Here is an 11,089-nt window from a genome sequence, read left to right on the forward strand (position 1 = left end):
AAGATTGGAGAGAAGCTCACTATAATTTTGACACCGTAAAAGCTAGGAAGGTCAGTATTGCAACAAAGATTATGAAACTGAGATCTAATGTGGTTGTACACGGGGCACTCTAGGAGGAAGTGATTTTCATCCTCGATGTTCATATTCTCACAAAGATGGTAGATCCTTTCCATCCATGGTGTTTTAGGAATTGCCCAACGACCCGTTTCACTATGGAGCTCATGAGAGTTCGTTCTAATCTTGGCTATATTAATTTTCTTCTTTGAGCTAGTTAAAATAGAGAGATACTTTTGATCTTCTAGGGTGGGGTTGATGATCTCCTTATAATATCTTAATTTTCTTTTAGCTGCTAAATCTTTCACACACAACATTTTTTCTTTGAACTTAGAAGTAACAATATTTTTAATGTTATTAATGCTCTGCAATGCAACATTCTCGTTGATCTCCCAATGGTTTAATCAAGCCTTGGTGTCTTTATACCAACCTCGTTTGAGCCTAAGGTGGTTTTGGCTGGAATTTAAAGCTAGCTTAGGAAGTATATGGTCTCCTATGTTATTGAGTTTGTGTTTGTACAACATAAGCCTAGTCATAGCTAGGTTCTCAATAGAGGAAAGACCCACTTCTATAAGGAGAATAGGATATGGTGTATTGCTTTATATCTTGAGGTTATACATTATAAAACGCTTCTAGATTTGCTCAATATTTCTCCAGGATTCTCTAGAGATGCTACAACCCCAAACCTCACATCAATATAAGATAACAGGAGTGACTAAATTTTCAAAGAGGAACTTATTTCTATCCCACATTACGATGTTTTCCGTTTTACAATTATTTTCAAGACCAAAATAAGCTTTCCACCCCCCATTAATTATTTTATCGATGTTATAGTTCCAGTTAAGCTTGTGATGAATATCAATTCCTAGGTACTTGTAAGAAAACACTTCCTCCAAGTTACTATTGTCATACATAAAATTAGCGTGTCTTTCTTGGATTTGATAATCATAACATTTTTTTTGTCAGTGTTAACAATCATACCTATGGTAGAGCAGAAATCCTTGAGTCTAAGTTGCTTATCAAGATCAGATAGGCACCTTGAGAGAAGAACAATATCGTCAGCATAGAGAAGAAGGATGATGACTATCCCAGCTAATATCGTGCCAGCATAGCCTGCTTCCTCTAAACAACCTTCTAGCTTGTCGATGTAAATGCCAAATAGGGTAGGGGAGAGGGGGCAACCTTGTTTAACTTTGGTATTACACTTAATATCTTTCGACCACCCCTCATTGCTCTTCAACTTGGCAATTACATTCTCGTATAACCTTATAGCAAAAACTCTCAGCTCCAAAGGAACCATTAGCTCTTCTAATCTATTCCATAGGAACAAAGTATAATAATATTTAATATTTTAATAATATTAATATATTAGATAAAATATATTAATAATATTAATATATTATTATATAATATAGTAAGATTAATAAGATTAATAAGATTAATAATTATTAATATAATTAATATTATTAACATTTATTTAATATTAATGGATACATTAATATAAATATTTATTAATAGTGGTTGATGATGATGATGGTGGTGGTTAACGTCCATTGAGACCAAACTTTGGTCTATTAGAGCTAAAGAAGGACTATGTCTAACAATTGTTGATTATGACTAGCCATAGTTAACTATAATTGTCCATATTCACAATGTTTAAATATTGCTAATTATTTTTTCACTATAGTTAACAATTGTATGGTTATGGTTGACCATCGTTAAATTATGATTGATCATGATTGACCATTGTTAACCTACATTTCCCATAGTTAAACACAATTTCCTATTGTTTCACGTATTCTACAATGGTGGGCCATACATTTTTATGATAAATTATGGTTATCATTTTAGCAAAAAATATTGTATTCAATCATAAATATCCTTGAATAATTATGTTAAAATATTCTAAAAATATTAAATTTAGTAGCCTTTATTATAATTATTATTAATATAAAAAATATTAATTTTAATTTTACACATTAAATATTAATATTAATTATTAACTTCCATAAAACCTTTTATTATTATTAATTAATATAATTATTAAACTTTAATAATAATATTATTATTAGATTTACGTACCTTGATTATCACATGATAAGATTTTACATTGAAAAGAACCAATTATGTTTATTTATGTTTTTCAAATTGATAGCTACCATCTCGAGCTAACAAAACTTCCAAATAATTAAATGTATCCAATCTCGAACTAACGAACCATCTCAAGCTACCTTTCATGATCCAATCAGCCTTTCAAGAATAAAGCACGTATCAAAATAGGTTATCGCTAATTGGGTTTTCTTTAATATTAAAGTTTAATAATCGATTTTGCCTAAATAGATTACGTTTTTATTAATCATAATAATAACAATAAACCAAAGGGATTATAAACCGTAAGATTAATATTATAGACCCAAGGGATTAAAAACCTTAAAACCAATATTATAAATCGAAATAACCATAATCTTTAAATATAGTATTATAATCACAGATTAATATTAAGATTAATAAACCAAAGGGATTATAAACCCTAAGATTAATATTATAGACCCAAGGGATTAAAAACCCTAAAACCAATATTATAAGTGGAAATAACCCTAATCCTTAAATATAATATTATAAATGAAATTATTAAACCCTAATTTAAGAATGTCGCAATGCGACATTGAATAAATTGTCGACAATGATTGTCACATTGTTTGTCACATTATGACAATTTTTTTCACAGTACAACATTGGGTAGATTTCCATACCATTACATCGTCACAATATTAAACCTAAAATATTATTGATTTTTTTTGTCAAGTTGTTTGTGATCCTCCAGGCTTGACATGTGGCTTGAGGAGCCATGACCCACGAGAATCTAATTCATCAAAGTCACCTGAGGATCGCACCCGACCTAGGCCACACCAGCCCTAACATGACTCGGTTTTTTAGCATGTATTCCCCCCTACCACATGGCACAACCACCCCCCGTGAGGTTTGATCATGGGTCGCCTTGCTAATGAGACCCACCCTCAATCAGTTGTGTTACTAGGACTTGACAAAGGATTATTGATTATTAAACCTAAGAGATTATTTATATTTTATACCCAAGGGACTAATAATATTATAAACTTAAGGGATTAATAAACCCAAAAATTGAATATTATAAACCCAATGGATAATGAAGCCATGAGAATAATATTAAACCCTCAGATAAATATTATGAACCTAAAAGATTATAAATCCTAAGATCAATATTATAAACCTAAGGGATTAAAAGCCCTAGAATTAATATTATAAACCTTAAGACTATGAATGACTATGACCATAATAATAATTACTATTAATAGTAACTATTAATATTAATGTATTTTTAATATTTAATAGTAATACAATATACTAATATTTAATATTTAATATAATGATATATTAAATATTTATTAATATTAGTATAATAATATATATTAATTATTTAATATTAAATACTAATATATTTAATATTAATATTAATTAAAAATAATAGTATGGTGGTGGTGGTGGTGATGATGATGATGATGGTGGTGGTGGTGGTGGTTAACGTCCACTGACACCCAAACTTTGGTTTATCGGACCTAAAGAAACAAATTATTTAATTTGATTTAAGATTTTATTCCTATGCTAAAAAAGATTGGAGAGAAGCTCACTATAATTTTGACACCGTAAAAGGATAGTAAAGTGAGTATTGCAACAAGTATTATGAAACTGAGATCTAATGTGGTTGTAGGCTGGGCACTCTAAGAGGAAGTGATTTTCATCCTCGATGTTCATATTCTCTCAAAGATGGCAGATCCTTTCCATCCATGGTGTTTTAGGAATTGCCCAATGACCTATTTCACTATCGAGCTCATGAGAGTTCGTTCTAATCTTGGCTATATTAATTTTCTTCTTTGAGCTAGTTAAAAAAGAGAAATACTTTTGATCTTCTAGGGTGGGGTTGATGACCTCCTTATAATATCTTAATTTTCTTTTAGCTGCTAAATCTTTCACACACCACATTTTTTCTTTGAACTTAGAAGTAACAATATTTTTAATGTTATTAATGTTATGCAATGCAACATTTTCGTTGATCTCCCAATGGTTTAACCAGGCCCTGGTCTCTTTATACCAACCTCGTTTGAGCCTTAGGTAGTTTTGGCTGGAATTGAAAGCTAGCTTAGGAAGTATATGGTCTCCTATGTTATTGAGTTTGTGTTTGTACAACATAAGCCTAGTAATAGCTAGGCTCTTGATAGGGGAAAGACCCACTTCTATAAGGAGAATAGGATAGGGTGTATTGCTTTTAATATTGAGGTTATACATTATAAAACGCTTCTGGATTTGCTCAATCTTTCTCCAGGATTCTCTAGAGATGATGCAACCCCAAACCTCACATCAATATAAGATAACAGGAGTGACTAAAGTTTCAAAGAGAAACTTATTTCTATCCCACATTATGATGTTTTCCGTTTTACAATTATTTTCAAGACCAAAATAAGCTTTCCACCCCCCATTAATCATTTTCTCAATGCTATAGTTCCAATTGAGCTTGTGATGAATATCAATTCCTAGGTACTTGTAAGAAAACACTTCCTGCAAGTTACTATTGTCATACATAAAATTAGCGTAAGTGTCTTTCTTGGATTTGATGATCATAACATTTTTTTTGTCAGTGTTAACAATAATACCTATGGTAGAGTAGAAATCCTTAAGGAGTCTAAGTTGCTTATCAACATCAGATGGACACCTTGTGAGAAGAAGAATATCTTCAGCATAGAGAAGAAGGATGATGACTATCCCAGCTAATATCGTGCCCGCACAGCCTACTTCCTCTAAACAACCTTCTAGCTTGTCGATGTAAATGCCAAATAGAGTAGGGGAGAGGGGGCAACCTTGTTTAACTCTGGTATTACACTTAATATCTTTCGACCACCCCTCATTGCTCTTCAACTTGGTAATTACATTCTTGTATAACCTTATAGCAACAACTCTCAACTCGAAAGGAACCATTAGCTCTTCTAATCTATTCCATATGAACAAAGTATATTAATATTTAATATTTTAATAATATTAATAATTTAAGTATGGGGGATTTTAAGTATGGCAGTTGAATCCCAAAAATGATATCTAATATTAATAATATTAATATATTAGATCAAATATATTAATAATATTAATATATTATTATCTAATATAGTAAGATCAATAAGATTAATATTTATAATATAATTAATATTAATAACATTTATTTAATATTAATGGTTACATCAATATAAATATTTATTAATAGTGGTTGATGATGATGATGGTGGTGGTGGTTAACATCCAATGAGACCAAACTTTGGTCTATCGGAGCTAAAGAAGGACTATGTCTAACAATTGTTGATTACGACTAGCCATAGTTGACTATAATTGTCCATATTCACAATGTTTAAACATTGCTAACTATGTTTTCACTATAATTAACAATTATAAGGTTATGGTTTACCATCGCTTAACTATAGTTGATCATGATTGACCATTGTTAACCTACATTTCCCATAGTTAAACACAATTTCCTATTGTTTCACATATTCTACAGTGGTTGGCCATACATTTTTATGATAAATTATGATTATCATTTTAACAAAAGTTATTGCATTCAATCATAAATATCCTTGATTAATTCTGTTAAAATATTCTAAAAATATTAAATTGAGTAGCCTTTATTATAATTATTATTATTATAAAAAATATTTAATATTAATTTTAAACCTTAAATATTAATATTAATTATTAGCTTCCATAAAACCTTTTATTATTATTAATTAATATAATTATTAAACTTTAATAATATTATTATTATTAGATTTACGTACATTGATTATCACATGATAAGATTTTACATGGGAAAGAACCAATTATGTTTATTTATGTTTTTCAAATTGATAACTACCATCTCGAGCTAACAAAACTTCCAAATAATTAAATGTATCCAATCTCGAACTAACGAACCATCTCAAGCTACCTTTCATGATCCAATCAGCCTTTCAAGAATAAAGACACGTATCAAAATAGGCTATCGCTAATTGGGTTTTCTTTAATATTAAAGTTTAATAATCGATTTTGCCTATTTTTATTAATCATAATAATAACACCTGGGCTTATAGCCCCGCGGTCGGGACGATCGGCTTGCCGCCTCTCCACCCGGGTTCTATTCCCCTCGATGCATGATTTCGGCTGCTCCTGCAGCATATTGTTGATACTAGTTCTGCTGTGGTAGATATCTGTACTACCTCAAAAAAATGTGAAGGATGTGACTTTGGCTCCGTTCCCAATTTTGCTCGCTTCGACTGTTGTATCTACTCGCTTCAGCGATTATATATAAATGTTGCTTCTTCAGCGGGGATTCTCTTCCTCCACTAAAAAACAAGGGATGCTCTTCCTCCACTAAAAAACAATAATGACAGTGTTATGTTCCAAAATGTTCACTAACCAAATCTTGGTTCTAGAAAACCTAAATATTCAATGTTTCCTCATTTTTTTAAGTTAAATAGAACAGGAGGGCATTTCATAACCCAACTTCCACATTGCCATGTCTTTGATTGGTTCGTTGAAAGGTTTAATTTTTTAGCTTTTTCCCTGAATGCTAACAACAGGTATTGCAAATGTGTGGGGGCCACGTTGCTAACAATGACGGATGTTGCAGGACCTCTCGTAATTGTAGCACCACTTTATTTCTCATTAAATCATATGATGGAGGACGTCTTGTAACTGTAGGGCCACTTTATTTCTCATTAAATGGTACGTCGCAGGTGGTATAGTAAATGTAATTGTAATTTTGTAAATTTGAAATTGTTGGGTCGTTTTTCTAGTTTGGTTTATATCTCCATATTTTTCCACTTCACGTTAGTTTTAATAAATGAGAATTAATAAATATCACAGTGAATTTTTAATTATGTTTTATAAAAAATAATTTAAATATGTGATTTAGATATATAAAGAAGTTAGTGATTTGAAATATGCAAGAAAATTAGTGATTTGAATTTCATCTATTGATATAACACGATCTTTCAGTTTAAACTGTTTGATTAAAAATATTATTTAAAAAAATAATTGAAATTCCCGATTACAATTGAAAAAAAAAAGCTTATCAAAATAATTACCAATTTTCTTAAATAAAACTATTGGATAGTAAAGTGAATGATAGATAAGCCTGAGCTTAAACATGATGGACCAGATGCATTCAAAGAGGCATCTATGCAATTGATTCTCCGTTAACTGGAGTTAACTCATGCAACTACCCAAATGTCACAATGGAAGGCTGCAACTTTTAGAATTTACTCTCCAATTCCGGTGAGTAATTAGGAAATTGTAAATACACTTAGCCAAACCATTGTTATATATATACCAAATTACCATATCAGTGTGACAGTGCGAAATTAAAATTTTTAACATTTAAATTTATAATATTTAGTTTAATGTTCCATCTAATTTTCAATAATAAAATATCTACCCATAAAAAATCTTCCCTTTTATAAATACATACAACCATCAAAATAGATAGAGGTCAATAATAAAATATTTACAAATAAAAAAATCTTCCCTTTTATAAATACATACAACCATTTTTAATTTAAAAGTAAAGGCAGAAATGAAGGGGGGAGATTCTTAGGCCCGCAGAAATCTCTGTTAAGATTGCATAGGGGAAAAACGGTGATGCCGATGGTGCACAGATACGTTATAGAGCGATACATATCGAACGCGTTATCATAGTGGCTGACCAGTAGTTGCGCCACTATACATTGTATATATAGAATAGGATATGTCCGATATACATTGTGGTTCAGATATATAGAATAGGATAGAAAGAAAAATGTGGATATACATAGTGTACCATATCAATTATATCTAATTTCATGCACGAGGATTATGTGTCCAGTAGATTTAAAAAAAAATACACAAAATTATACAAAAAAACAGGGAATTATTTAGGAAGAGGAATTACTCTGACATCTAGAACATTGTCTCTTAAAATTATTTTAATGTGTATATCACTCAGATTTCTTTAAAGTATTTTTTTTGAAAGTTTATCTGCTAGATGGTTATGTTCTCTCCTTATGTGCTTAATTGTTGTATTACTGAGTTGTGTCCATAGATTGTCAATTTTCCACATCCATCCAATGAGTAGTGGTTGGTTGATATTTCCACATCCATTTACATGATCAATAATAATCTTGGAATCCCCAAAAATATGTATATAAGATATATTGAAGAAGTTTGTGACCCATAAAAGACCCCGCAAGGCCATTGCTTCAGCGCTAGTATTTGAGCTGCTTCCCACATTCAAGTGAATCATGTATTCCAGTTCTTTTGATATGGCTATCCAAAAGCCACATCCACAAATGTTCCTTTGCGCCGCACCATCGAAAAAAATCAACCAGATACTCCAACTGGGAATCAGGTCGTTTGTATTGAGATTTTTTAATACTAGTATCAAGTAAAGAGATCATAGAGTGACATGATACTCTATGCTCATAAACTTGCTCAATATTTTGTCATTCATATCCCATATATATATATATAGTTTTAAGGAGTATTTTTAATTAAACTGTTAGATTAGAGCATACATAACTCACAGCGGGTTCATACTCAGAGACTTAGACGGCAATAGCAGAGAATAATTCACAGAGATAGACAAATGGAGAAACAACAAGATTACTCAATCAGAAACAACGGAATAGATAAAACAATCACTGGAGAACAAAAATCACTTTGCATTACATAACAGGCTTGGGCCTTGGCTTGCTTTCCTTGGCCAGAGAAATTACAAATTTATAGAAGCAAAAGAAAGATCTAGAAGCTTGTATGTGATTTAGATGGAGATCTAGAATGATCTAGAAACTAATGGCGGTGTGGAGATCTAGAAAGGTCTGATCTAGAAGGTTATAGAATCCTGCGTGAATTTGGCTTCACACTTAACATTCTCCCACTTGAAGCCAAATAAGAGTCATCAAGTGAACACAATATATTTTGAAGGAGGATACCTTTGTGAAGGCTTATGAGGCCTAGAAGATCTGCGAACCAACTGTGGTGGTGCATTATCAGGGTGAATCTCCTGTAAAGGTTCCTACAAGATTCCTTCTTCTTGTTGTTCATTATTTTCCACATGTTGTTCTTCATGCTCCTGAATTGGTTGTCCATTTTCTTGTATTGGTGGTATGTTTTGTTGCTGCTCTTCAAACCTGTCAATAACCTTTTTGACCTCCAACTCACCTACAGTCCTCTTGAACATTTTCGACTCATTAAATATAACATCCTTGCTTCTAATAATTTTATCTTTGACTGGATCCCATAGACAATAACCAAAATCTTCATCCACATATCCCAAAAATATGCATTTCATATATTTATCATCTAGCTTAGTTCTATTTTCTTTGGGAATATGTACGAATGCTTCACATCCAAAGATTTTCGAATGAGAATAATTCAAATTCTTACCAGTCCAAACTTCTTCAGGGATACCGCCATCCAAGGCTGTAGTTGGAGATCTATTTATGAGGTAGCAAGCGGTCCTGACTGCTTCAGCCCAAAAATTCTTCTCCAAATCGGAATTGGACAACATGCTTCGCACCTTTTCCATAATGGTGTGATTCATCCTTTCTACAACACCATTCTGTTGAGGAGTACCAAGCATAGTCTTCTCATGCTTTATGCCAAACCTGTTACAATATTATTTAAATGCATTTGAGCAATATTCTCCACCATTATCTGTTCTTAAACACTTCAGCAATTTGTTAGTCTCTCTTTCAACAGCAACATGGAATTTTTGAAATATTCCAAACACTTCACTTTTATTTTTCATAGGATATGCCCAAACCTTCCTAGATGCATCATCTATAAATGTTACAAAATATGATGCTCCTCCTAATGATTTGATGTTAACAGGCCCAAACACATCTGAGTGTACCAATTCTAACACATTTTTCTTTCTGTCATGGCCACCTCTAAGGAATGAAACCCTTCTTTGTCTACCATATATACAATGCTCACAAAGATCAAGATTGTAGGATTTCAAACCTGGCAATAAATTTTTACCAACAAGGATTTTTAAGCCCTTCTCGCTCATGTGACCCAAACTCTTATGCCACAGATCTGCTGAATTTCCTTCTTTTGTGACAATAGCCAAATCTGATTTTCCTATCAGTTTCTTCAATGTGTATAATGTTCATGTCTTGGGTCCTTTGGCTACGACCAATGCACCTTTGCTAATTTTCCAGCCTCCTTTTCCAAAGCTTGTCGAATAGCCTTCATCATCCAGTCGTCCCATAGAGATTAAACTCATGCGCATTTCTGGTACATGCCTAACCTGTTTCAACAATATATCTTGTCCATCTTTCATCTTGATCTGGACATCTCCCACTCCAACAATACTGCAAAAATGGTAATTCCCCAAATGCACTCTACCATAATCCCCAGGATTATATGAAACAAAACTATCTTTGCATGGGGTTACATGGTGAGATGCCCCAGAGTCAAGGATCTAATCAAAGCTACTACTAGATGTATATACACATGCATCTTCTACTGAAACAGTAAAGAACACATCACCATCTGTGGCTACAACAGTAGTCTCACCTTCATTTGTGCTGGATGACTTGTAATGTGTACTAGACAGTCTCTGATCCTTTTGTCCTTTCTTCCAAAATCGACATTCTTTCTTCATGTTCTCGGGTTTTCCGCAATGAAAGCAGATGATTTTGCCTCTCCTTGATTTTGATCGGCCTTTTGATCTTGATCACCCTTGTCGGCCTTGATCCATTCTCCTACCACGATCAGCTAGAGCTAGAGCTTCTCCTCCCTGGTTTTCCGCAATTGACTTGCGTCGCAGTTTCTCATTCATTAAACTGTTGCTGACATCATCAAACTTCAGGGTCCCTACAGTTGTTGAAGTGCTCATAACTACAATTAAATTTTCCCAGCTGTATGGCATAGAACACATCAGCAATATGGCTTTAATTTCATCATCCAAAATGATTTTAACAGAGGCAAGTTG

The sequence above is a fragment of the Pinus tabuliformis genome, chromosome 8 (assembly GCF_031772625.1).
Source record: "Pinus tabuliformis cultivar Carrire ecotype Pingquan chromosome 8, CPIR1, whole genome shotgun sequence".
Classification (NCBI taxonomy): domain Eukaryota; kingdom Viridiplantae; phylum Streptophyta; class Pinopsida; order Pinales; family Pinaceae; genus Pinus; species Pinus tabuliformis.